Raw genomic sequence first — 24002 nt, forward strand, 5'->3', positions numbered from 1 at the left:
TCAACATTGAAGTGGTGGAATTGATTCATAATTCTCAGTGATTTTAAGAAGATTTTCAGAAGAATGGTTGCTGCTCAGGATTAGTATTAATTCTCTATTAATTAATTAAGTCATATAATTTAATTAAGAAAATAAATTATATCTGCAAAGATTAATTTATTTATTAATTGAATTAATTAATTAATTAATTCAGAATTAATATTAAGAATACTCAGAAGTTTAATTGGATTAAAAACAGTCTTAAATCAGCAAGACAATTAAAAATGAACTAGCATGACAATCTGGATTGTCATACCGATTGTCATGCCAAGTCATTTCAATAGTCATACCGAAAGTTCTACTGGGAAGGAGTTTGTCTTGCTAGTTCAACTGATTATCATACCGAAAGTCATTGTAGTTCAATCAGATTGTCTTGCTAGTACAATCAATAGTCCTACCGATTGTCTTGCTGAGCTCAGGATTGTCTTGCCAGTTCAATGAGAGTCTGTTGATTGATTTAAAAAGAACAGAAGCAGCATACATTCATTATCATCTATACAGAACACAAGTCAACAATACAAGAACTCAGCAGAAGAGAGAAGCAAAATATTTCATCCTTCATCTGCAAACTTCAAGATCATAATTTCTAGTTTGTAAAGTTAAATCTAATTAACTAGAAATCATTCTCTTGTTCTTGTGTAACTATCTAGCGGATCAAAATTCCTAGAACTTAATCTCAAATTGCGTTTAGCATTTGATTTTTTTTATTGCAAAAATAGAAAAAGTTCATGTCGAATTTATTCTAGATTTGTGATAATTAATTTGAGATTAATCCCTTGTAATCGATACCGTTGTTGTAACACCTTTCAAGTTTAATAATATTTTTATTTAACTTGAATTATGTTTCACATTTTTATTCCGCACTAAATTCGATTATTCGGTATTGTTTGTATTCAACCCCCCTTCTACAAACACATTGGGACCTAACAAAGATCATTTAAGTTTAATAAGTAGAATGTGTATGTTCTGCAAGCTGAAAAATATTCTGCAAACTTAACATGTTTTTCATAATAAAATATTTTTGTAATGTTTTACATGCAGTACATATATAATATTCGAGATTTTGAATAAAATAAGGATTTTTGTAGCGCATGATTCGCAAAATAATATGTTTTGCAATATTTTTATGCAATATTTAACTTGCAGAACATAAATGGTCTCTAAGGTCTTCAAAAAAAGTGGTCTCCATAGAACTTAACCCCTATATTTTAAATATAATAATAAAATATTATTATTACGATATACTCCCTTCGTCCCAATTTATCTGCCGTGTTTGATTTTTGATGGTTAAATTGACTTAATTTTCACCGTAAATAAAAAATTTTATTCTTTATTATTTTGAAAAACTAAAAAATACATGTTAAAATTAAATTTTATAAATTTTGATAATGTATTATGTGAAATTTTCAATCAAATTTGTGTTAATTTGACTGTAAAAAATCAAACATGATTTTGAAATGTTATTAAAGCTAAGATACCGTAAAATGTTCTAAATCACTAGAATTTATATGTATAATAATATTTTTAAGGAATACAGTTGCTCCAAGACATAAACTGTGTTAGCTTGAAAACGTTGTTTTCCATTTAAGGTTTTTTTTATAACTCATAAATAAATCTAAATTAATTAATATAATATGTTACTAATTTTGATTATCTTAAAAGTACTATTTTATTCATAGTATATTTAAAATGACTAAATTTAGTAAAATTTATTTCTATTAATAATATATGCATAGTTTTTTGTCAAGAATATATGCATAGCTTTAAATGTTCGTTTAATAAGTTTATTTTTTTATAAATAATTATTTTATTTTAGATTAAACAAACTATGTACTCCCTCCGTCACTCCTAATTGTTCTCGTTTTTAAGAGAGTGTCCGACACACATTTTAAGATGAATAAAAAGTATCACAAATTAATTATCACAAATCTAGAATAAATTCGACATGAACTTTTTCTATTTTTGTAATAAAAAGATTCAAATGCTAAACGCAATTTGAGATTAAGTTCTAGGGATTTTGATCCGCTAGATAGTTACACAAGAACAAGAGAATGATTTCTAGTTGATTGGATTTAACTTTACAAACTAGAAATTATGATCTTGAAGTATGCAGATGAAGGATAAAATATTGTCTTCTTTTTCTTTTCTGATGTGTTCTTGTTTTTGACTTGTGTTCTGTGTGTATGATAGTCTTCTGCTTCTTCTTTTCTTTTTAAATCAATCAACAGACTGTCATTGAACTGGCAAGACAATCCTGAGCTCAGCAAGACAATCGGTAGGACTATTGATTGTACTAGCAAGACAATCTGATTGAACTACAATGACTTTCGGTATGACAATCAGTTGAACTAGCAAGACAATCTCCTTCCCAGTAGAACTTTCGGTATGACTATTGAAATGACTTGGCATGACAATCGGTATGACAATCCAGATTGTCATGCTAGTTCATTTTCAATTGTCTTGCTGATTTAAGACTGTTTTTAATCCAATTAAACTTCTGAAAATTCTTAATATTAATTCTGAATTAATTAATCAATTAATTCAATTAATCAATAAATTAATTTTTGCAGATATAATTTATTTTCTTAATTAAATTATATGACTTAATTAATTAATAGAGAATTAATACTAATCCTGAGCAACAACCATTCTTCTGAAAATCTTCTGAAAATCACTGAGAATTATGAATCAATTCCACCACTTCAATGTTGACACTCGATGTACTGTCTGGTTCATGAGTGACTAACTTTCGTGACGTTTCTTCATGTCTTGATTTTGATACTTGATTTTCTTCAGTTTAAATCCTTGTAATTCTTTGATACTCTGACGAGATCTCTGTCACTTGATTAAATCCACAATCTTGATTTGAATCACTAAGGCTTGATCAATTTCTTGAACTTCTTCCACTGAATTAACTCCTCAAGTCTGTAGATGAACCTTGTTTCTGAATCTTTTGACAGATGTTACTTTGCGAGATCTCATTTGACGGTAGATCCACTATTTACTTATCACATTCTTATTTGAGTTGAGTTAAATCCCCGAATATACAAATAGGCTATGACATATGCCTTACAGAATCACTGCCATTAGAGAAGCTAGAGATCTGAGTGAGATTTCTTTGGATAGACTCTATGGTGTGTTAAAAACCTATGAGTTGGAGCAGATTCAGCAAAAGGAAGTCTACGAGAAAGATAGAGTGGTCAGCACATCTACTGCTCTTGTAGCTGAAGGTCAACAACAACAATCTCAACAGTCGGAAAGAATGGTACAGTATTCCAAGGCTGAGGAAAATGTATTAGTAGCAGAATATGATCATCCTACAACAAATCAATCCAGTGATAATTTTTATTCCTTGGAAGAGGTGGAGCAATTGGAAGATGAGTCAATGGCCCAAATTGTCAAGAGATTCTCCAATATCAGATTCAAGAGAAATCTCAAGTTCAAGTACAAGTCCAACAACAACAAATTCCAGAAAGGTGGATCTTCATCCTCTAACACCAGCAGTGTTGGATACAAAACAGGGATGGTTGATCGGAGCACCATTAGATGCTATAACTGCAATGAGTTGGGACACTTTGCCACAGAATGTAGGAAGCCAAAGCAAGTAAGGAAGAACTCTTATGATTCAAATTAGAAGAGTAACTCTGAAAGGGCTTATCTGGCAAAGGGAAGAAGCTGGGATGATACTGATAGTGAAGATGAAGAAGAAGGAAATCTTGTTCTTATGGCTATTGATGGAAAAGCTTCATCGTCAAGAAAACAGGTAAAATATACTGATGCTGAATTAGTTTATCATCTAGGAGGTAACTTAGATTGTGCTCGTCGTGATAATGAACTATTAAGTTTATAGATCAAAGACCTTGAGAAAGAGGTCAATGAATTAAGACTTGTGCACATTAATCAAGACAAGTTAAAAGAACAAGTATCTTTTCTAGAGAATAGAGTTGACTGTTATAGAAAACTCGAAACTATTCTCAAAGACAAGATCATCGGTCTTGAGACTAAGGTTAGATCCTACTTCAATTCTTGTTCGAAGGCTAAAGAGTTCTACAGTAAGCAAGCTGTTAATCAAACATCTGGAATAGGTTATGATTACAATGTTGCTGTTGGAGAATTAGGCATAAACTCCTCTCCTCATGTCTGTGCTAAAGGGAGGGAAGTACCACATGTGCTTAAGGGTGTTGATGAACCCCTCTATAAAGCATCAATTGCTGAACCATTTGATGCGACCTCTTCTGTTATTCAAGAAGAAATACGTGCTAAAGATCTTGCTAATGAGAAGGTTGTTTCCAAGTCGAGTGTGTCGAAAGTTCCAGTCAAAGCTGTGAAAGCAAATGAGACTAACTCAGACACACATGAGTTGGATAACAAAAATACCATATCTACCATGCATAAAGTGCCTGCTGTTAATATCTCACATAAAGCATGTGGTGTTTCTAATTATATGTCTTGTGCTTTTAATTTGATGTATGCTTATTTTAATGGTAAGCATGTTTCTAGTGATAATACTACTCCTCGTCAGCATGTGAATAATAAGAAGCATGATAGGTCTAAGACTGCTAGTCCTTCTAAGGCTAGAAAGGAGACATTTGTGCCTAAGCTTAAACAGAAATTTGTTAAGGCTGTTTATAAGGTCAAATGTTCAGTCATTGAGAAAGTTGAGACCATGAAAGTTAAAAATGTTGTTTTTCCTGACAAAGGACAATTCTACAATTATGTCGGGCCCAACCAAGTTTGGGTTCCGAAGAAGGTCTAATCCATTTGTAGTGCAGGGCATTAAACAGGTGGAACCGGTAGTGTGGATTCTTGACAGTGGATCATCAAGACATATGACCGGAGATAGAGCCCTGCTATCAAATGTGATTGAGAAAGCTGGCCCCCTGGTTACCTTTGGAGATAACAGCAAAGGTTTATCTGAGGGATATGGCTGTTTGTGTTAGTCCCTTAACAATATAGCAAGAATTACAGAAGGGGGGTTAAATGGAATTCTTGAACCTTTTTCTCAAAATAAAAATGTTCGACTCGATTATAAATATATTTGTTTTGATTAGCACAATGCGGAATGTGAACTTAATTGAATTAAAATATAAGTAATTAAAAACAAGAGTCTTTAAAAACTTTCTGGTGGATTTAAACAATTCCACCAGAGATATATATAATATATCGAGAGGACTTTGTGTTAGTGTATACTGAAAATATTTATTTGAAGTATGTACATTTATTTCTGGCCAGTTTATTTGAGAATCATTTGAATGTTTACATGTTGTCTAATATTATATATTGTGAACAATCTAGTACCAAATGGGATACAGAATATTAGATTGTTAAATACGGTTATATAATATAATAAGGTTCACAGCACAGGTGGTGTTGGACAATCCACTGGTATGGCTGTAGTATTATTTAGATTAGTTTATATTGACTAATAAATAATGCTAGTATACTTTGTGTATATTGAACATGATCAAATTTAGAATTGTTCCCTTAATACTGATTAAGAAGGAGAACTAAGATTCTATGTTATTATTAATGCTTAGGTTCTTAATCTGGAAATAGTAATTGACACGTGTATATTATTTACATGCTTTGATTTATATATGAAATAATTCTTTTGAATTATATCATTATATTTTGGGTGATGGAATGATATACATGGTGCATATTATTTATTGAAGGAATCCATGTCCTGATAATATTCGGGTTAATGATGTCCCCTAGAAAGCTCAAAAAGATTTAATTATGTGAAACCCTGCAGGTGGAATTTATTCTGGCATAATTAAATAAAGGTTGAGTGAATGATCAAGGATAAAAGATATTAATTAAATAAATTATCAGTAATTTATTTAATTAATGTACATATGATATTTTAAACATGGGGAATTTAATAAGCAAATAATATTGGAACCGAATTAATTAAATTACAGTATTATGAAAGATAGTGCAAATATTAATTCTTTAGTGGATTGAATTAATATTTAATTACATTGGGCTAGGCCCAAGATGTAATTAGAAGGCCCAACCTAATTATCCATAGTCCCTATTGTAGCCTATATATATTCTTATTCTCTTCTTGCTTGGCAATTGTGTGAAAACATATTGTAGCCACCAAGGAGCAAGAAGAGAGGATAACTTGAGAAGACGGAGGCCACACTTCACTCAAGAGAATTTGGGAATACAATAGAAGAGCGTGGAATCAACCATTAACAAGGTAATCCTCTTTTCGTAATCTTTATCGTAAAACGTAGTAACACCCTAAGTCCGTGGTTCCCCACAATTGGTATCAGATCCTGGTAATGGGTTCTACGTTTTATGATATAATGTCCATGTCGTAATTATATATGCGTGTATATAGTGTTTTGCTTATACTGGTTTTGATGCAGGTTGTTAATCCACTATTATGGCCATGTATATTTTAATTATGTGTTTGGATCCCACGTGGTTTAATCGTGGTTAATTTTTGTTTTGGTTTCCACGTTGTTTAATCGTGGTTGTAATTTACACGAGGGTTGATCGTGTTAGAATAGATTTTACAAAATCAGTTTTGTATTAGATCTATTTTTTTGTAATTGTTCCGGGTATTTTGTAATAGTTATGTGCGATCGGAAATCAATTCCGGTAGTTTTTTGTTCCGCTGTGCGATTACAAGGGGCTGCTGTTGATGTTTGGATTGAACAAAATCAAAACAAAACTCACAGAAAAGCAACAGGCGCGCGCTACGGCTGCTGCGGCAGCTGGGACTGCTGGGGCTGCTGGGGCAGCTGGGGCTGCTGGGGCTGCTGGGGGCGTCGGGGCGCGCTTGGGGCAGAATTTTTTTTTGAGAGCTGGATTTTTTTTTCAAGGGCCATAATAGTGGAAATTTTATTTTAATTTTTTCCATTAAATTTTAATTATTGCTTTAATTTATTGATTATGTGTGTCGTTAATAATGTGTGTAATTCTTTTAAAATTGCATGTTTAACTTAATTAGGACGACATGGATATAAATTTTATTTATTGCTTTAATTAAATGTTATATATTGCTAAAATTATGTGTGTATTTTGAATGCATGATTAGACATAATTATAACAACATAGGGCCCCATTTAATTTTAAAATTCCTCAATTTTAATAAAAAAAATTCTAAGTGGGAGAGGGAATTAATATGAAATTAAATCCCATGGTCTCCATTATTGGTTGTAGGTAATTTAACATAAAGATGAATATAAATTATATATACGTCACCCATCGTGGCATGTAATTTATGGTGTCTAGAATGTTATAGAAATTACTAGAACAAACTTCTTAAATTAATAAATTTTGAAAGGAATAAATACGGATTTTCTTTATTTCTGATTTGGGGCGATTTTGTCAAAAACAGGTTCATCGAACTTGTAAGGCTGTGGGTTTTAAGCGAGACCGATGTGACTCCTCCACTACCTGGAAATCAAACCATTGATGAATATTGAATTGAAGTATTCTATTCAAGGCAAAATTACGAATATTGGAAGGTATACACGCCACCCATCGTGGCGTACCAAGTTCCATAGATTTCAAATAATTTAAGATTTGATGATGGTATACACTTAGTTATGAAAAATAATATAGTCCACCCCAACGTGGCATATTGTTTAGTAATAGGACCGAAGTAACATTTAAACAAAATTAGGTGGTATACATGTCACACATCGTGGCGTACCAGAAGTTTATGGTGTTTAGATGTTAGTGCATTAAATTTTAATAATTGTTAGAGGAATCAATAGATCTTAATAATTAATTGCACCCTTATTTATGTGATGTTTTTATGCATGATTCTCAGGATAAAATGGGCTTTAATCCACTATTCACCATACTTAAGGATAACAAACTTACCGGACCTAACTATATTGAATGGAAACGAAATTTGGACATTATGTTGACTGCTGAGGAGTACAAGTTTTGCACTTATGAACCCAAGCCTGAACAACCTGCTGTTGATGCTCCTGAAGATGAGAAAGAGTATTATAAACGGTGGATTAAGGCTGATGAGATGTCGCGATGTTACATTCTGGCAGCAATGTCGGGTATTTTGCAGCATCAGCATCAGTCTATGGCCACTGCTTCGGATATGCTCTTTAATCTCAAGGAACTTTTTGGAGATCAGAATAGGGCTGCTAGGAAAGTAGCCATGAAGGCTTTAATGAACACTCAGATGGCTGAAGGCACACCTGTAAGGGATCATGTTCTCAAGATGATGTCGCATCTGAATGAGATAGAGATCCTTGGTGCTGAACTTGACGGGGAAACCCAGATTGACATTATCCTTATGAGCTTGTCCAAGAGTTTTGAGCAGTTCCGCTTGAATTACAACATGAACAAGAGGCGGTATAGTCTCGCGGAACTGCTGACAGAACTTCAGGCAGCTGAAGGATTATTTCGGCAGAGTGTTCAAGTGAATGTGGCTGAGAAAGGTTCTTCCTCTAAGCCGAAAGGTATTAAGAAGAAGAAAAAGGCTCAGACACAGAAAGCTATGAAGGCAGTGGGAGTTCAGGGTGGTGTGAAAAAGCCTAAGGGAAAGTGCTTCAGATGCAAACAGTCAGGTCACTGGAAACAGGATTGTCCTCTTCCTAAGAAGACAAACAATACCGGTATGTCTCTTTCTCTAGTTACAGAAATATTTATAGCGGCTATATCTACGAGCACTTGGTGTGTAGATACAGGAGCCACTGATCATGTTTGTAATTCTATGCAGGGGTTCCAACTATCCAGAATGTATAGAGATGGTGAGATATACGTGTTTATGGGAGATGCTACGAAAGTAGCAGTAGTTGCAGTAGGAGTTATTCATTTATCTTTTGGTTCTGATAGGATTTTGGTTTTGAACAATTGTCTTTATGTACCTTCTTTTAGAAGGAATTTAATTTCGGTTTCTAAACTTGCTTTGGATGGTTATAATGTTTGTTTGGATCGTAATGTTTCTATTATGATGAATAAACGAATTATATGTTCTGGTACATTGCAAGACAATTTGTATATAATTAATCCTAGTCAACCTGCACTGCAACTGTAATTTAGGGAATTGAACAACACATCTTCTAACTCTACTAAAAGAAAGGAACCTTCTAGTTTGAACCAAACATATCTTTGGCACTTGAGATTAGGTCATATTAACTTGAGGAGGATTCAAAGACTGGTAGTAGACAGGCCTTTAAGCTCATTGGCAGTGGAGCCATTTCCAGTTTGTGAATCCTGCTTGAAAGGTAAAATGATTAATAGGCCTTTCAAGGCAAAAGGGAATAGAGCCAAACAACTGTTAGAATTGGTTTACTCTGATTTATGTGGACCCATGAATATCCAAGCAAGAGGTGGTTATGAATATTTCGTCACTTTCATTGATGATTATTCTAGATATGGGTACGTTTATTTGTTGCACCATAAGTCTGAGTGCTTTGATAAGTTCAAAGAGTACAAAGCTAAAACGGAGAAGTGACTTAATAAAAGTATCAAGTCACTACGATCAGATCGTGGTGGCGAATACTTGCTTGGAGAATTTAGGGAATATTTATCAGAAAATGGGATAGAATCCCAGTTAACTGCGCCAGGCACACCCCAGCAGAACGGTGTAGCAGAGAGAAGGAACCGGACTCTTTTAGAGAGTGTTAGATCGATGATGAGTTATTCGGATTTACCCAAGTCATTTTGGGGACATGCCTTAGAGACAGCAGCTTATCTTCTGAACTTAGTACCTTCTAAGTCGGTTCCTAAAACCCCCTTAGAATTGTGGACCGGGGATAAACCGAGTCTAAGACATATTCGAATATGGGGTTGTCCAGCACATGTGCTGAACAAGAACGCGACTAAGTTAGAATCTCGTACAGAAGTAAGGTTGTTTGTAAGCTACCCCATGGGAACGAAAGGATATTTATTTTATAGTCCGAAGAATCGAGATGTCATTGTTAGCACCAATGCAAGATTCTTAGAGGAGGATTATATAATGAATCACAAACCCATGAGTAGTGCCGTTTTAGAGGAACTAGTGGGAGGGACAAATAATACCCATGAAGCTGTAGTACAAGTAGAACAACCACAACATAATGTACAACCTGTCACTAATACCGCACCAGTGCCTCGTCGTAGTGGGAGGGTTGTTCAACAGCCTGATAGATTCATGTTTTTGGGAGAGTCTTCAGACTTGGTCCCTGGTGAACATGATGATGATCCCCGTACATACGAAGAGGCAGTACAAGATAAAGATGCAGATCTTTGGCAAAAGGCGATGGAATCTGAGATAGAATCAATGTATTCTAATCAGGTCTGGGAGCTCGTGGAACCACCCAAAGGTATAAAACTTATTGGATGTAAGTGGATCTACAAGAAAAAAGAGGGGATTAGATAAAAAGGTGAAAGCCTGGAAAGCAAGACTTGTTGCGAAAGGGTATACTCAGAAAGAAGGTATCGATTATGAGGAAACCTTTTCACCGGTAGTCATGCTTAAGTCAATCCATATTCTTTTATCTATAGCAGCTCATCTCGATTATGAGATTTGACAAATGGATGTCAAGACAGCTTTTCTTAATGGAAGTCTTGAAGAAACCATCTATATGCAGCAACCAAAAGGATTCATTAAGGAAGACCAAGAGCATCTGGTATGTAAGCTTAAGAGGTCTATTTATGGACTTAAAAAGCTTCTAGAGACTGGAATATTCATTTTGATCAGGCAGTCCAGTCATATGGATTTGATCAAAGTCCAAGCGAATCGTGCGTGTATAAGAGAAGTGAAGGTAATGCAGTGGTTTTTCTAGTACTATATGTAGATGATATTTTACTCATTGGAAACAATGTTGAGATGTTGTCATCAGTAAAGGCATGGTTGTTCAAACAATTTGACATGAAGGACTTAGGTGAAGTGGCATACATCCTTGGGATCAAAGTTATAAGGGATCGCAAGAAAAGGATGTTGGCTTTATCTCAAGAGCCCTACATTGATGAAGTATTAGCTCGTTTTAACATGCAGAACTCCAAGAAAGGTTTTTTACCTTTTAAGCATGAAGTTGCTCTATCTAAGAAGCAGTGTCCTTCGACACCTAAGGATATAGAGAGCATGAAAGCAGTTCCTTATGCTTCAGCATGTGGAAGCTTAATGTATGCTATGTTATGTACGAGGCCTGACATCTGCTTTGATGTAGGCATGGTTAGTAGATATCAGTCGAACCCAGGTCAGGAACATTGGAGTGCAGTAAAAACTATACTCAAGTACCTGAGAAGGACTAAGGAGTATATGTTAATTTACAAGGCCTCAGATCTATTTCCTTTGGAATATACTGATTCAGATTTCCAATCAGATAGGGATAAGAGGAAATCAACCTAGGGATATGTTTTTACTTTGGGAGGTGGAGCCGTTATATGGAGGAGTGTAAAGCAGAAATGCATTACAGACTCCACCATGGAGGCCGAGTACGTGGCGGCCTCTGAGGCTGCCAAGGAGGCTGTATGGTTCAGGAACTTCCTTTTGGACTTAGATGTGGTACCTAATTTGCCTAGGAGCTTGACGGTGTATTATGATAACACTGGTGATGCGGCAAATTCAAAGGAACCGCGAGACCACAAAGCAGCTAAACATATTGAACGTAAGTATCGTCTCATACGAGGAATCGTAAAGCGAGGGGATATAGTTGTGGCTCATATATCATCAGAAGACAACCGAGCAGATCCTTTCACAAAGAGCTTGCCAACCAAGGTTTTTGACAAGCATGTGGAAGCGATAGGAGTCAGATGGATGGACACATAGATATTTATGTAATAGTGGATTAAAATAACACTGATGTACACATAGAATATTTTGAGTATAAGTGGGAGATTGTTAGTGTATACTGAAAATATTTATTTGAAGTATGTACATTTATTTCTGGCCAGTTTATTTGAGAATCATTTGAATGTTTATATGTAGTCTATTATTATATATTGTGAACAATCTAGTATCAAATGGGATACAGAATATTAGATTGTTAAATACGGTTATATAATATAATAAGGTTCACAGCACAGGTGGTGTTGGATAATCCACTGGTATGGCTGTAGTATTATTTAGATTAGTTTATATTGACTAATAAATAATGCTAGTATACTTTGTGTATATTGAACAGGATCAAATTTAGAATTGTTCCCTTAATACTGATTAAGAAGGAGAACTAAGATTCTATGTTATTATTAATGCTTAGGTTCTTAATCCGGAAATAGTAATTGACACGTGTATATTATTTACATGCTTTGATTTATATATGAAATAATTCTTTTGAATTATATCATTATATTTTGGGTGATGGAATTATATACATGGTGGATATTATTTATTGAAGGAATCCATGTCCTGATAATATTCGGGTTAATGATGTCCCCTTGAAAGCTCAAAAAGATTTAATTATGTGAAACCCTGCAGGTGAAATTTATTCTGGCATAATTAAATAAAGGTTGAGTGGATGATCAAGGATAAAAGATATTAATTAAATAAATTATCAGTAATTTATTTAATTAATGGACATATGATATTTTAAACTTGGGGAATTTAATAAGCAAATAATATTGGAACCGAATTAATTAAATTATGGTATTAGGAAAGGTAGTGCAAATATTAATTCTTTAGTGGATTGAATTAATATTTAATTACATTGGGCTAGGCTCAAGATGTAATTAGAAGGCCCAACCTAATTATCCATGGTCCCTATTATAGCCTATATATATTCTTATTCTCTTCTTGCTTGGCAATTGTGTGAAAACATATTGTAGCCACCAAGGAGCAAGAAGAGAGGATAACTTGAGAAGACGGAGGCCACACTTCGCTCAAGGGAATTTGGGAATACAATAGAAGAGCATGGAATCAACCATTAACAAGGTAATCCTCTTTTCATAATCTTTATCGTAAAACGTAGTAACACCCTAAGTCCGTGGTTCCCAACACTTTGTGTGCAGAAATGCTCACAGCTGCTTACAAATGGAACTACTGAGAATACAGGAAATACTAAAGATTCTGCTTATAAAGATTTCTCTATTTTTGTGTTTCTCAGCTATCTCAGTTATTTTTATATTTGCTACTCTCTTGGTTTATATAATACCAAGATTACAAAGTCAAAAAGACTGAACAAATATAAAATCTAACAGTCTTAAGCTTTGCTGTTTTTCGTCCTCTATTACCCAGTTAATGGGCTTCCACAGTGTGTTTGTATACATCTCGACGGCTGTGTGTCAGCTTTCACTGTTCAACTGCTGTTTGAATTCTTCATATGATCATCCGTCGACTTTCAGAACATCCGTTGATGATTTAATTGATCATCCATCGACTGCTATATTAAACATCCGTTGATAGTCATTTGATCATCCGTCGATGGCTTTGTAATTATCCGTCAGTAGCTATTTTGGCACTTGACTCTATTTCACTTATGCAGAATTACAAAACATCATTTATGTACAATTAATCAACCTATTCTGCATATCTAGTTAAAGTCAACATGACTTATATTCTACTACAGATTCTATACAAAGGTGCATACATAACTGTGCTACAAACTTATTATTATATAAGCTACTCACTCGATGGATAATAAGTTAATTATCCGTCGGGACTATAATGAGTTATCCGTTGGGACTATAATTCTTATCCGTCGAGTGCTACATCATTTCACTAAGTAAAATCTACTTAGATGTTTTGTTTATGAAATCATCAAGTACACAACATATGCACAACAATCTCCCCCAATTTATGTCTACTGGAATTGTAGCCATAAATTAAGAGATACTTGATGATAAAAAAATATCCTGAACATATATTTTTAAAGATAAGTAGATAAATTGAAGGTGCTTCAATTAATTAAAATGTGCAAGGTTTGGCTCACAGTCAATTCAAGATGCTCCTCTAGCCTGAGCAGATTTTTCTAGTTCTTTGAAGGTCTGGATCTTCTTCCAAGCTTTCTGTTATTTTCTTCAATTTGATTCTGGAGCTACCTGTGGAATTCTAGTTCATCAGATTCTGAGAGATCTAGCTTTTCTTGCATTTCCAAGAGAGTCTCATTGCTAGAGATACTCAATTGGTCTTCTAATCTGAAAAATCTTCTTACACCCTTGTCATCCATGAATTCCATCAGCCAGTAGGGCCTTAGATGCTCTCTTCTCCCTGTTTATGGGATGATTAAAGTCTTTGGGAGTGCATCTTTAGCTCTAACACTCCTCAGCTCTTCAATCTTCTTCAATACTAGTCTTCTTGCAGTTACATTGAACCCAAAGTTTTTCTTGAAGGATGAATAGACTTTAATCAGCACAGCTTGGCTTTCTTGAAGAATCCTGTGAAGTGGCCACTGAATCTCCCTTCCTCCTTTGTACTTGAACACCAACCTTTCAGGTAAGTTTCTGTATGCATCAATTACCCTTACTTCATCCAGTTCATCCAGATAAAGATTTAGATCTGAAAATTCTTTGATGTCACACAAGTACAAGTAGTCTCCCCTGTTGACCTTGGGTTGAGCTTTAACTACTGACTTAGATTTGAGAGGTGACAACTTCACTTTCTTGACTGCCCTTGACTTTGTCCTTTTTGGCTTGCTAAGGATTGGTAAGTTAAAGTCAGGAATTGGTATTTTATACCACTCTGTTGGCTCATCCTTTGGCACAATAGGTTCACCATGTATGATCCTGTAGGGATCCACCACCCTTATGTCTTCAAATACCACAGAGGGCTTTGATGCTTGAGTTGTAGCTTGAGTGGATTCCTTAGGAAATTGATCTTCCAATTCCTTGTCAACAACATCCAGTTTCCTTTTTGTTCTTCTAGCCAATTCTTTCTTTCTTGGGGATTTCTTCTGTTCTTCAACCTTCTTCTTTGATTCAGCAGCTTCAGATGGTTGAGAGGGAATTTGTTGAGAAGAATTCACAGCCTGAAGCTTGGCCAAGATAGCAATCTGTTCTTTCTTTTGTTTAGACTTCTTTGCATCTAGAGCAGCTTGCCTCTTTTCCTGCTTTAATATGGCTTTTTCTTATTTCTTTGCTTGAGCAAATTGTGGATGTCCAGCCACCACACAAATTTCCTTTCCATTTCTGAATATCTTAGCAATTCTCCTTTTTGAAGCTGAATCAGCTGGATCTTTATAAAAGACAATAGATCTTGACAGAAGCTTCTTTTCATCAGGCTTGGGTGTCTCATACACAGTGTCCATAGGGTTCTTCCAAGATGATTTTGGATAATTTGCCCTTGGTTTAAAATTTGTTTCAGCCTTTGTAGACTTGATGCAGGAAGATTGTCCTTTTTCCAGATAGTTCATGCTCATCTCATTCACACTGATTGACTTGACATGAGAGTGATGGATGGCTGACTGAACTAGCTCCTTGACTAGTTCAAACTTTTTCTGTATCTCCTCATCAATCTTATTCCAGTTGATCAAACTCAACTTTCCTTTTTCAGCAACTTTCAAATTTGCTGCTGCTGCTTTAATTAGATCTATACCATCTTCAACTGTTGGCTTGGAGACTGTAATTGAAGGTACAATTACTTTGCTGATTTGTACTTGAAGTTTCTCCCCCTCAGTTGGTCCTTTCTCCCCCTTACTTGATTCTCTCTCCCCTTTTTTGTTATCATCAAGTTGAGGAGTTAGGCCTTGTGCTTTAGCCAGTTGCATGAAAAGATTTGTCTGAGTCTGTTGATTTTGAAGAAGGACAGCCACTGAATTCTCAATAACTTGAACTCTGTTTTCCAGCTTGGCTAGCTTCTTTTCAGAATCTGATTCTCTCCTCAATCTTAGTAGTAGATCTTGCATGGTACCATATGGCATTACTGAATCCAGCTTCTCAGGATTGTATGTCTTCAAGTCAGCTATATCTCTTTTTAGTTCATCCACACTCATATTCCGTCTTAAGTGCTGGATCTTCATGAGATGTAGAGAGTCTAGGTGAGCTTGAAGAATAGCCTTGGTACCAGCATCTGAAGTTTCCTGAAGGGCCTTTTAAATAGCCATCACTTGCTTGATCAAAGACACATCAAATTGTCCTGGTGTAAATTCCTTTGTCCATGCCCATCCGGGTAAATTTAAAACAGAACTTGGGCCTTCATCTCCCCCTAAGTTCATGCTTCCATCCAAAGAAACAGAGTCATCATCATTAGAATTTACTCCAAATTCTTCAGATGGCTCACCAACTTGAGAAGGCATCCTATTGACAGCGGCTTTATCTCTTTGAAGAGATTCTGAGGTGTGTACTAGATTCAAGGTCTGTTCTGCCTCCACATTGCCCTGAGCAGCCAACAATTGATAGGCTGACACAGGATGAGTAAGAGTGTCAGTATCCAAGGAAATGTTATCAATTTCAGCTTTGTAATGTTGCTGAAATTGTCATCCCTTTTCAGCATCATCCACAATCATTGACTCACTAGCAATGGTTGGATCCATCCTTATTTCTCCTGTACCTGCCTTTCTCTCATAATCTCTCTTTTGTTGCATCAGGGTCTCACCCTGGCTCCCCACCCTCACACCCTCACCTTCACCTACTAAGGTGGGACTCCTCTTACTCACTTTTGCCAATTTTGAATAAATGGATTTCTGAGATTCACTCTTTTCCTCTCCTTTTGCCTGGGAGCAACCCAGCCTCTCACTCAATGCACTCTCCTCTCTCAGTCCTAAGAGTGACTGTATTACCACTAAATCTTCTGCACTAGAAATAATTGAAGTTTGAAGTTGTGCAGAGGCACTCGACGGATAAGTGATATCCATCGGGTGAGTGATAAAGCTATCCGACGGATAATTGCTGTTAAGCTTATCCGTCGGGATACAATCACTACTCGACGGATGAGCAATATCCATCGAGAGAGTAGAAATGAATGAGATGGGAAGAGAAACTATTGTTGACTCTGTGTTGATTGAAGTTATTTGAGGCACAGATGTCATAATAGTATCTGAAAGAATTGGCAAGTGAGCCAACAAATCATCTAAAAGATGATGCTCACTTGCACTAGATTTTGGCTTCCCCAACAGAGTTAAAGAAGGGGAATCAGGAATTGAAGTGTTTATCATATCCACTTCCAGAGAGTTTGTTGGTGAGTATGGTGTTTCAGAGGCTTCTATTATAAGAGATTTTGGCTGTGACTCCACATTTATTGGAGCCACATCAATCTGAATTTGAGAAAGTGCAGGGACTGTGTCTTTAGCACCAGTTTGCACTGTGTGTGTGCCCTGTGCATCCCCAGTTGTTTTGGATTTCTTTTTTCTTGTGTAAGTTTGGGGTGAGCTTGTGTCCCTAACCCTTTTGGCCGGTACTCTTGGCTGAGAGCTTTGTTCAATAGCCACATCCTTTTGGAAGGATGCAGCTAGAAGTGAGCTTTTGTCCTTTTTAAGCACTGCAGTTTGTTGGGAAACTGCAGTGTGGCTAGGCTGGGATTCACTCAACTCTCCAACCTTATCCTTGGGGTTTCTTTGATGTTCACCCCTTCCCTCACCTAACTGACCCTCCTTCACACTCCCCTCTTTGGCTTTGGTAGATTTTTCAACTGGTACCTTTTGAGAGATACCAGAGGGGGTTTTCTTTGACTTGGATTTAGAAATTATATTTGATTTGGCAGCTTTGGTAGGCAACTGTTTGGTCATTGACACAGTTGCCATAGCTACTCCTGAACTCAAAGAAATTGAGGAGATTGGAATAGTTGAGGGTATGGATGAACTTACCTCACTTACCTGAGGTGTCTGCATTACAGGAAAGTAGAACATTGGCACATCCCTATGATGGTTGGCTCTGTTCAAATCTGCAATGATTCTTCTCTCTTGAACCCAACAAGCTAATTTGTTGTTTGGGTTCAAGTACAATCTCTTGACAAAGATGGTTAGCCAATATCATGAAAAATCTAGCATAATATACATTCTTTCCCCTTTTGGCTAACTCACCTAGTTTAAAACCTAACTCATACAAGACAAGGTCACTGAAATTGTAAAATTTATCTGTAACTAGCATGTATAGCATGTTAAGCATGAAAATGTTCACAGAATCAAAATTACTGACTTTTCCAGAGAAAACTTTAGTCACAACATCACACATGAAACTCCATTCCTTCATAAGACCTAATCTTCTAATCTCACTTAGCTTAGTAGTAGGAAGTGCATAATGCATGGAATTAAACATATTGATAATGTCACTGTGTGGTGAAGTTACATTATCATCAGGAATTTTGAAACATGCTTTTATCACATCACTATTGATACAGAACTCATTACCTTTGATAGTTAGAATGATGGTTTTGTCAGCAGAGTTGTAGATTGCAGTGGTCCACATCTCTTCAACAACTTCATAGTAAATTGTAGGTGATTCAAGCATGGCATAACTTAACTTGCAGTTCTTCACGAAGTCCATCATCTTGTGATAGTCTTCTGATTGCTGAATACCCTTATTGACCAAAGCAGTGAAGTTGTTCTTCTCATAAATGAACCCAGTCTGAGACATGATCTTTACTACATGTGCCATTGTTAGAGAATGAAAGCTTGAAGAGAAAGAGGATATTTACTTGGGAGAGAATAAAATAAAAGCAGTTGAATTTGAGAATGATAAAAGAAAATAATTAGAATGAAATAAGCTTTTATACTATCTCAAAAACAACGGATGAAAATAATAAAGAAAAGTAAATTACCCAATAGAAATTGCCTAAAATAGCCGTTAAAAAAATAAACTGTAAAAATTCCACCCATTATCTATCGTGTAAACTGTAAGTATACTCGATGGATAATGTTCATGGAATTAACAGTTAAGATTTAGACAATTCGACGGATGAGGATAAACTGTTATTCGTCGAGTTTTAAAAGATTCCAGAAAAGTAATTGATTTTTATTTGCACATAGTATATCGACGGATGACTCAACTCGATGGATAATGGTCATCCGTCGAGATGCAAATTTTGACTTAGCCAAAATTCCATCCAATACTAAAAAATCAGCTAAATTTCTGGCTACTTTTTAACTCGCAAAATAACTCAGATAAATTCAAGAGTAATTAAGCATACCTAACTCACTTACCAACCTGGAAAAGGTGGATTCATCTAGTGGCTTGGTAAAGATATCTGCAAGTTGCTTCTCACTTGGAACAAAATGTAACTCTACAGTACCATTCATTATATGTTCCCTTATGAAATGGTACTTGATATCTATGTGCTTTGTCCTTGAATGTTGCACTGGATTTTCAGTGATGGCAATTGCACTTGTGTTATCACAGAAAATATGAATCCTTTCAACTTGTAAACCATAGTCTAGCAATTGATTTTTCATCCATAAAATCTGTGCACAGCAACTGCTAGCAGCAATATATTCAGCTTCAGCTGTAGAAGTAGAAACTGAATTTTGCTTTTTACTGAACCAGGACACAAGCTTGTCTCCTAAAAATTGACAGGTTCCTGTTGTGCTCTTTCTATCAATTCTGCACCCTGCATAATCTGCATCTGAATAACCAGTTAGATCAAAACCAGAATCTCTAGGGTACCAAATGCCAAGTTTTGGTGTTCCCTTGAGATATCTGAAAATTCTCTTAATAGCTATCAAGTGAGATTCTCTAGGATCAGCCTGAAATCTAGCACATAAACATGTAGCAAACATTATATCTGGCCTACTAGCTGTTAAGTACAGAAGTGAGCCAACCATGCCTCTATAGCTTGAAATATCCAAAGACTTTTCAGTAGTGTTTAATTCAAGCTTAGTTGCAGTGGCCATGGGAGTTTTTGCAGATGTGCAATCCATTAGATCAAACTTCTTTAAAAGATCAAAAATATATTTAGTTTGACTAATGAATATTCCATCACTAACTTGCTTAACTTGTAAACCAAGAAAGTAAGTTAGTTCTCCCATCATACTCATTTCATACTTACTCTGCATCAGTTTGGCAAACTTTTTACAAAGTTTCTCATCTGTAGAGCCAAAAATAATATCATCTACATAAATTTGAACAAGTATGCTAGAGCCATTAATATTTCTGAAAAATAAAGGTTTATCTACAATACCTCTTGTAAAGTGATTTTCCAAAAGGAACTTTGATAAAGTGTCATACCAGGCTCTAGGTGCTTGCTTCAGTCCATAAAGTGCTTTCAGTAGATAATAGACATATTCTGGAAAATTTGGATCTTCAAAGCCAGGAGGCTGACTAACATACACTTCTTCCTCCAAATCTCCATTCAGAAAGGCACTTTTGACATCCATTTGATAGACCTTGAAATTGGCATGGGCTGCATAGGCTAAGAAGATTCTGATGGCTTCAAGTCTTGCAACTGGAGCAAAAGTTTCATCAAAATCTATTCCTTCTTGCTGGCAATAGCCTTTAGCAACCAATCTGGCTTTGTTCCTTACTACTATGCCATTTTCATCCATCTTGTTTCTGAATACCCATTTGGTGTCTATTGGATTCTTTCCTTTAGGTTTGGGTACCAGCTTCCACACTTTATTCCTTTCAAATTGGTTTAGCTCCTCCTACATAGCTAAAATCCAATCAGGATCTAACAATGCTTCTTCTACCTTCTTTGGTTCTTCCTTTGACAGAAAGCTGTTGTATAGACATTCTTCCTGAGTTGCTCTTCTTGTTTGAACTCTAGAAGAAACATCACCAATAATTAGTTCAAAGGGGTGATCTTTTGTCCATTTCCTTGGTTGAGGTAGATTAGCTCTAGATGAAGATACCTCAATATTGTCTTGATGTGTGATTGAGTTTTGATTGCTAGAAACTCCCCCTGAGTTTGTGGATCTTTGATTTGAGAAATGGGTACTTTCTATGGGTGATCTACCTTGACTTCCTGCTCCTTTTGATAGCCCGACGGATGGTGAATTTTGAGTACCGACGGATGAGGCAGGTTGTCTACCGACGGATAACACAGATTGCCTTCCGATGGATGAAGCATTTTGTAACTCGACGGATGTTGAGTTTTGTGCTTCATTGGTGGTAGATTTGTCTGCATTATCCTTAGACACTGTTTCTTGATCACTCTCATCATCACTTCCATCACTGACCATCTCAACATTTTCGAATTTGAAGCTCTCATGGTAATCTCCATCTTTCAGTCCTTCAATCTTTTTATCATCAAATACAACATGTATAGATTCCACAACAATGTTGGTTCTTAGATTGTAGACTCTATATGCTTTACCAACAGCATATCCAACAAAAATTCCTTCATCTGCTTTAGCATCAAACTTCCCATTTTGATCAGTTTAATTTCTCAGAATATAGCATTTACAACCAAAGACATGAAGAAAGTTAAGAGTTGGCTTCTTGTTCTTGAACAATTGATAAGGAGTCATGCATCTTGCTTGATTAATCAGAGAGATGTTCTGAGTGTAGCATACAGTGTTTACAGCTTCAGCCCAGAAATATGTTGGTAATTTTGATTCTTCAAGCATTGTCCCAGCAGCTTCAATAAGAGATCTGTTCTTTCTTTCCACTACTCCATTCTGTTGTAGAGTCCTTGCTGCTGAAAACTCATGCAAGATCCCATTTTCCTCACAAAATACTCTCATGACATAGTTCTTGAACTCAGTTCCATTGTCACTCCTGATTCTTCTAACTTTGAAATCAGGATGATTGTTAACTTGCCTTATGTGATTGATGATGATTTCACTAGCCTCATCTTTAGACTTTAGGAAATTTGTCCAAGAGAACTTTGAGAAATCATCTACAATTACTAGGCAAAATCTTTTCTTTGAAATTGACAATACATTGACTGGTCCAAACAAATCCATGTGAAGCAGTTGCAGAGGCTCTTCAATTGCTGAATCAAGTTTCTTCCTGAATGATGCTTTGATCTGCTTCCCTTTTTGGCAGGCATCACACAGTCCATCCTTTGTAAACTCCACTAGAGGAATGCCTCTTACTAGTTCTTTCTTTACCAGCTCATTCATGGTCTTGAAGTTTAAATGGGATAGCTTCTTGTGCCATAGCCAACTTTCATCTTGACTTGCTTTACTGAGAAGGCAAGTTACAGATTCTGCTTTAGTTGAGTTGGAGTCAGCTAGGTACACATTTCCTCTTCTCACACCAGTGAAAACCACTTTGTTGTTTTGATTGTTAGTCACAACACAGGCTTCTTTGTTGAAGGTTACTGAGTTGCCTTTATCACAAAGCTGGCTGATACTCAACAGATTGTGTTTGAGACCATCCACTAAGGCAACCTCTTCAATGATGACATTGTCCTTTGAAATTAAGCCATATCCCACAGTATAACCTTTGTTGTCATCTCCAAAAGTAATATTTGGGCCAACTCTCTCCTTAAACTCTGTGAGCAGGGTAGAATCACCAGTCATGTGTCTTGAACAGCCACTATCCAAGTACCAAAGATTCTTTCTGTTTCCCTGATTTCTTGAGGAACTTGTCTCTATTTCATCAGACTTGGCCATTAGGGCTAGATTGACATAGCTGACATCTTCATCTTCATCCAAACCATCAGCTGCCCAGTCATTCTTTTGTGTAATAAAAGCCCTTTCCTTTTGTTTGAGTAGATCAAAGTATTTTTGCTTATAATCCACAGACTCAAACCTTTTCTTACTGGAATCTGACTTTCTACACTCATTTGCAAAATGCCCTGCCAAGCCACATTTGAAAGATTTGAATTTTGACTTATCCACCATGTTTTTATTTGGCTTGGCTGCTCCAAAGTTCTTCTTGAACTTGAGCTTGGCAAATCTTCTTGAAAGAAATGCTAGGTGCTCATCAATGTCCTCCATGTCATCTGGGCTCAATGAATCTTCACTTTCTGCAGCTAGCCCCTTGCCCTTATTCTCACAGACCTTTGAAGTTGATTCCACAGCTTCCATCTTCACTTCCTTCTCCTTTTCCAGATCAGCAACTAGTGCAATGGATCCTCCTTTCTTCTTTCCTCTCTCCATTCTTTCATCCTGTTGTATCTCAAGCTCATAGGTCTTCAGAATGCCATACAGTCTCTTCAAAGTAAACTCCTTATAATCTTGTGAGTTTCTCAATGAGACTGTCATTGGTTTCCATTCCTTTGGAAGAGATCTGAGAAATTTCAGATTGGAGTCTTTAGTCTGATAGACTCTTCCATGCAACTTAAGAGCATTTAGTAGTTTTTGGAATCTACTAAAAATGTCAGTGAGTGACTCACTTTCTTCATTATGAAAATGCTCATATTGCTGAATCAGGAGCTGCATTTTATTTTCTCTTACTTGCTCAGTGCCATCACAAATTATCTGTATTGTGTCCCAAACTTCCTTGGCAGTTTTGCAGTTGATGATGTTATCAAACATGTCTGCATCAACACCATTGAACAGAATGTTCATGGCCTTTTTATCTTTCCTGACTTGTTCAATGTCAGGATCAGACCATTCATGCCTTGGCTTTGGAACAGATGGCTCGTTTCCTGTTGCAGCTCTCATTGGAACATGAGGGCCTCTTTCTATGCAGTCCACATAGGCCTCATCTTGAGAAAGCATATGAAGATACATCTTTACCTTCCAATGATGGTAATTATCTTTATCAAGAAAAGGAATCTTGACTCCAACATCTTTCTTGTTCATCTTGCTAAATTGTTTTTATCTTTAAACTCTTTGTAGATTAAAAGCTTGCTCTGAAACCAATTGTTAGTCCCTTAACAATATAGCAAGAATTACAGAAGGGGGGTTGAATGGAATTCTTGAACCTTTTTCTCGAAATAAAAATGTTCAACTCGATTATAAATATATTTGTTTTGATTAGCACAATGCGGAATGTGAACATAATTGAATCAAAACATAAGTAATAAAAATAAGAGTCTTTAAAAACTTTCTGGTGGATTTAAACAATTCCACCAGAGATATATATATAATATATCGAGAGGACTCTGTGTGCAGAAATGCTCACAGCTGCTTACAAATGGAACTACTGAGAATACAGGAAATACTAAAGATTCTGCTTACAAAGATTTCTCTGTTTTTGTGTTTCTCAGCTATCTCAGTTATTTTTCTATTTGCTACTCCCTTGGTTTATATAATACCAAGATTACAAAGTCAAAAAGACTGAACAAATAT

The sequence above is a fragment of the Apium graveolens genome, chromosome 9, assembly GCF_009905375.1.
Source record: "Apium graveolens cultivar Ventura chromosome 9, ASM990537v1, whole genome shotgun sequence".
Classification (NCBI taxonomy): Eukaryota; Viridiplantae; Streptophyta; class Magnoliopsida; order Apiales; family Apiaceae; genus Apium; species Apium graveolens.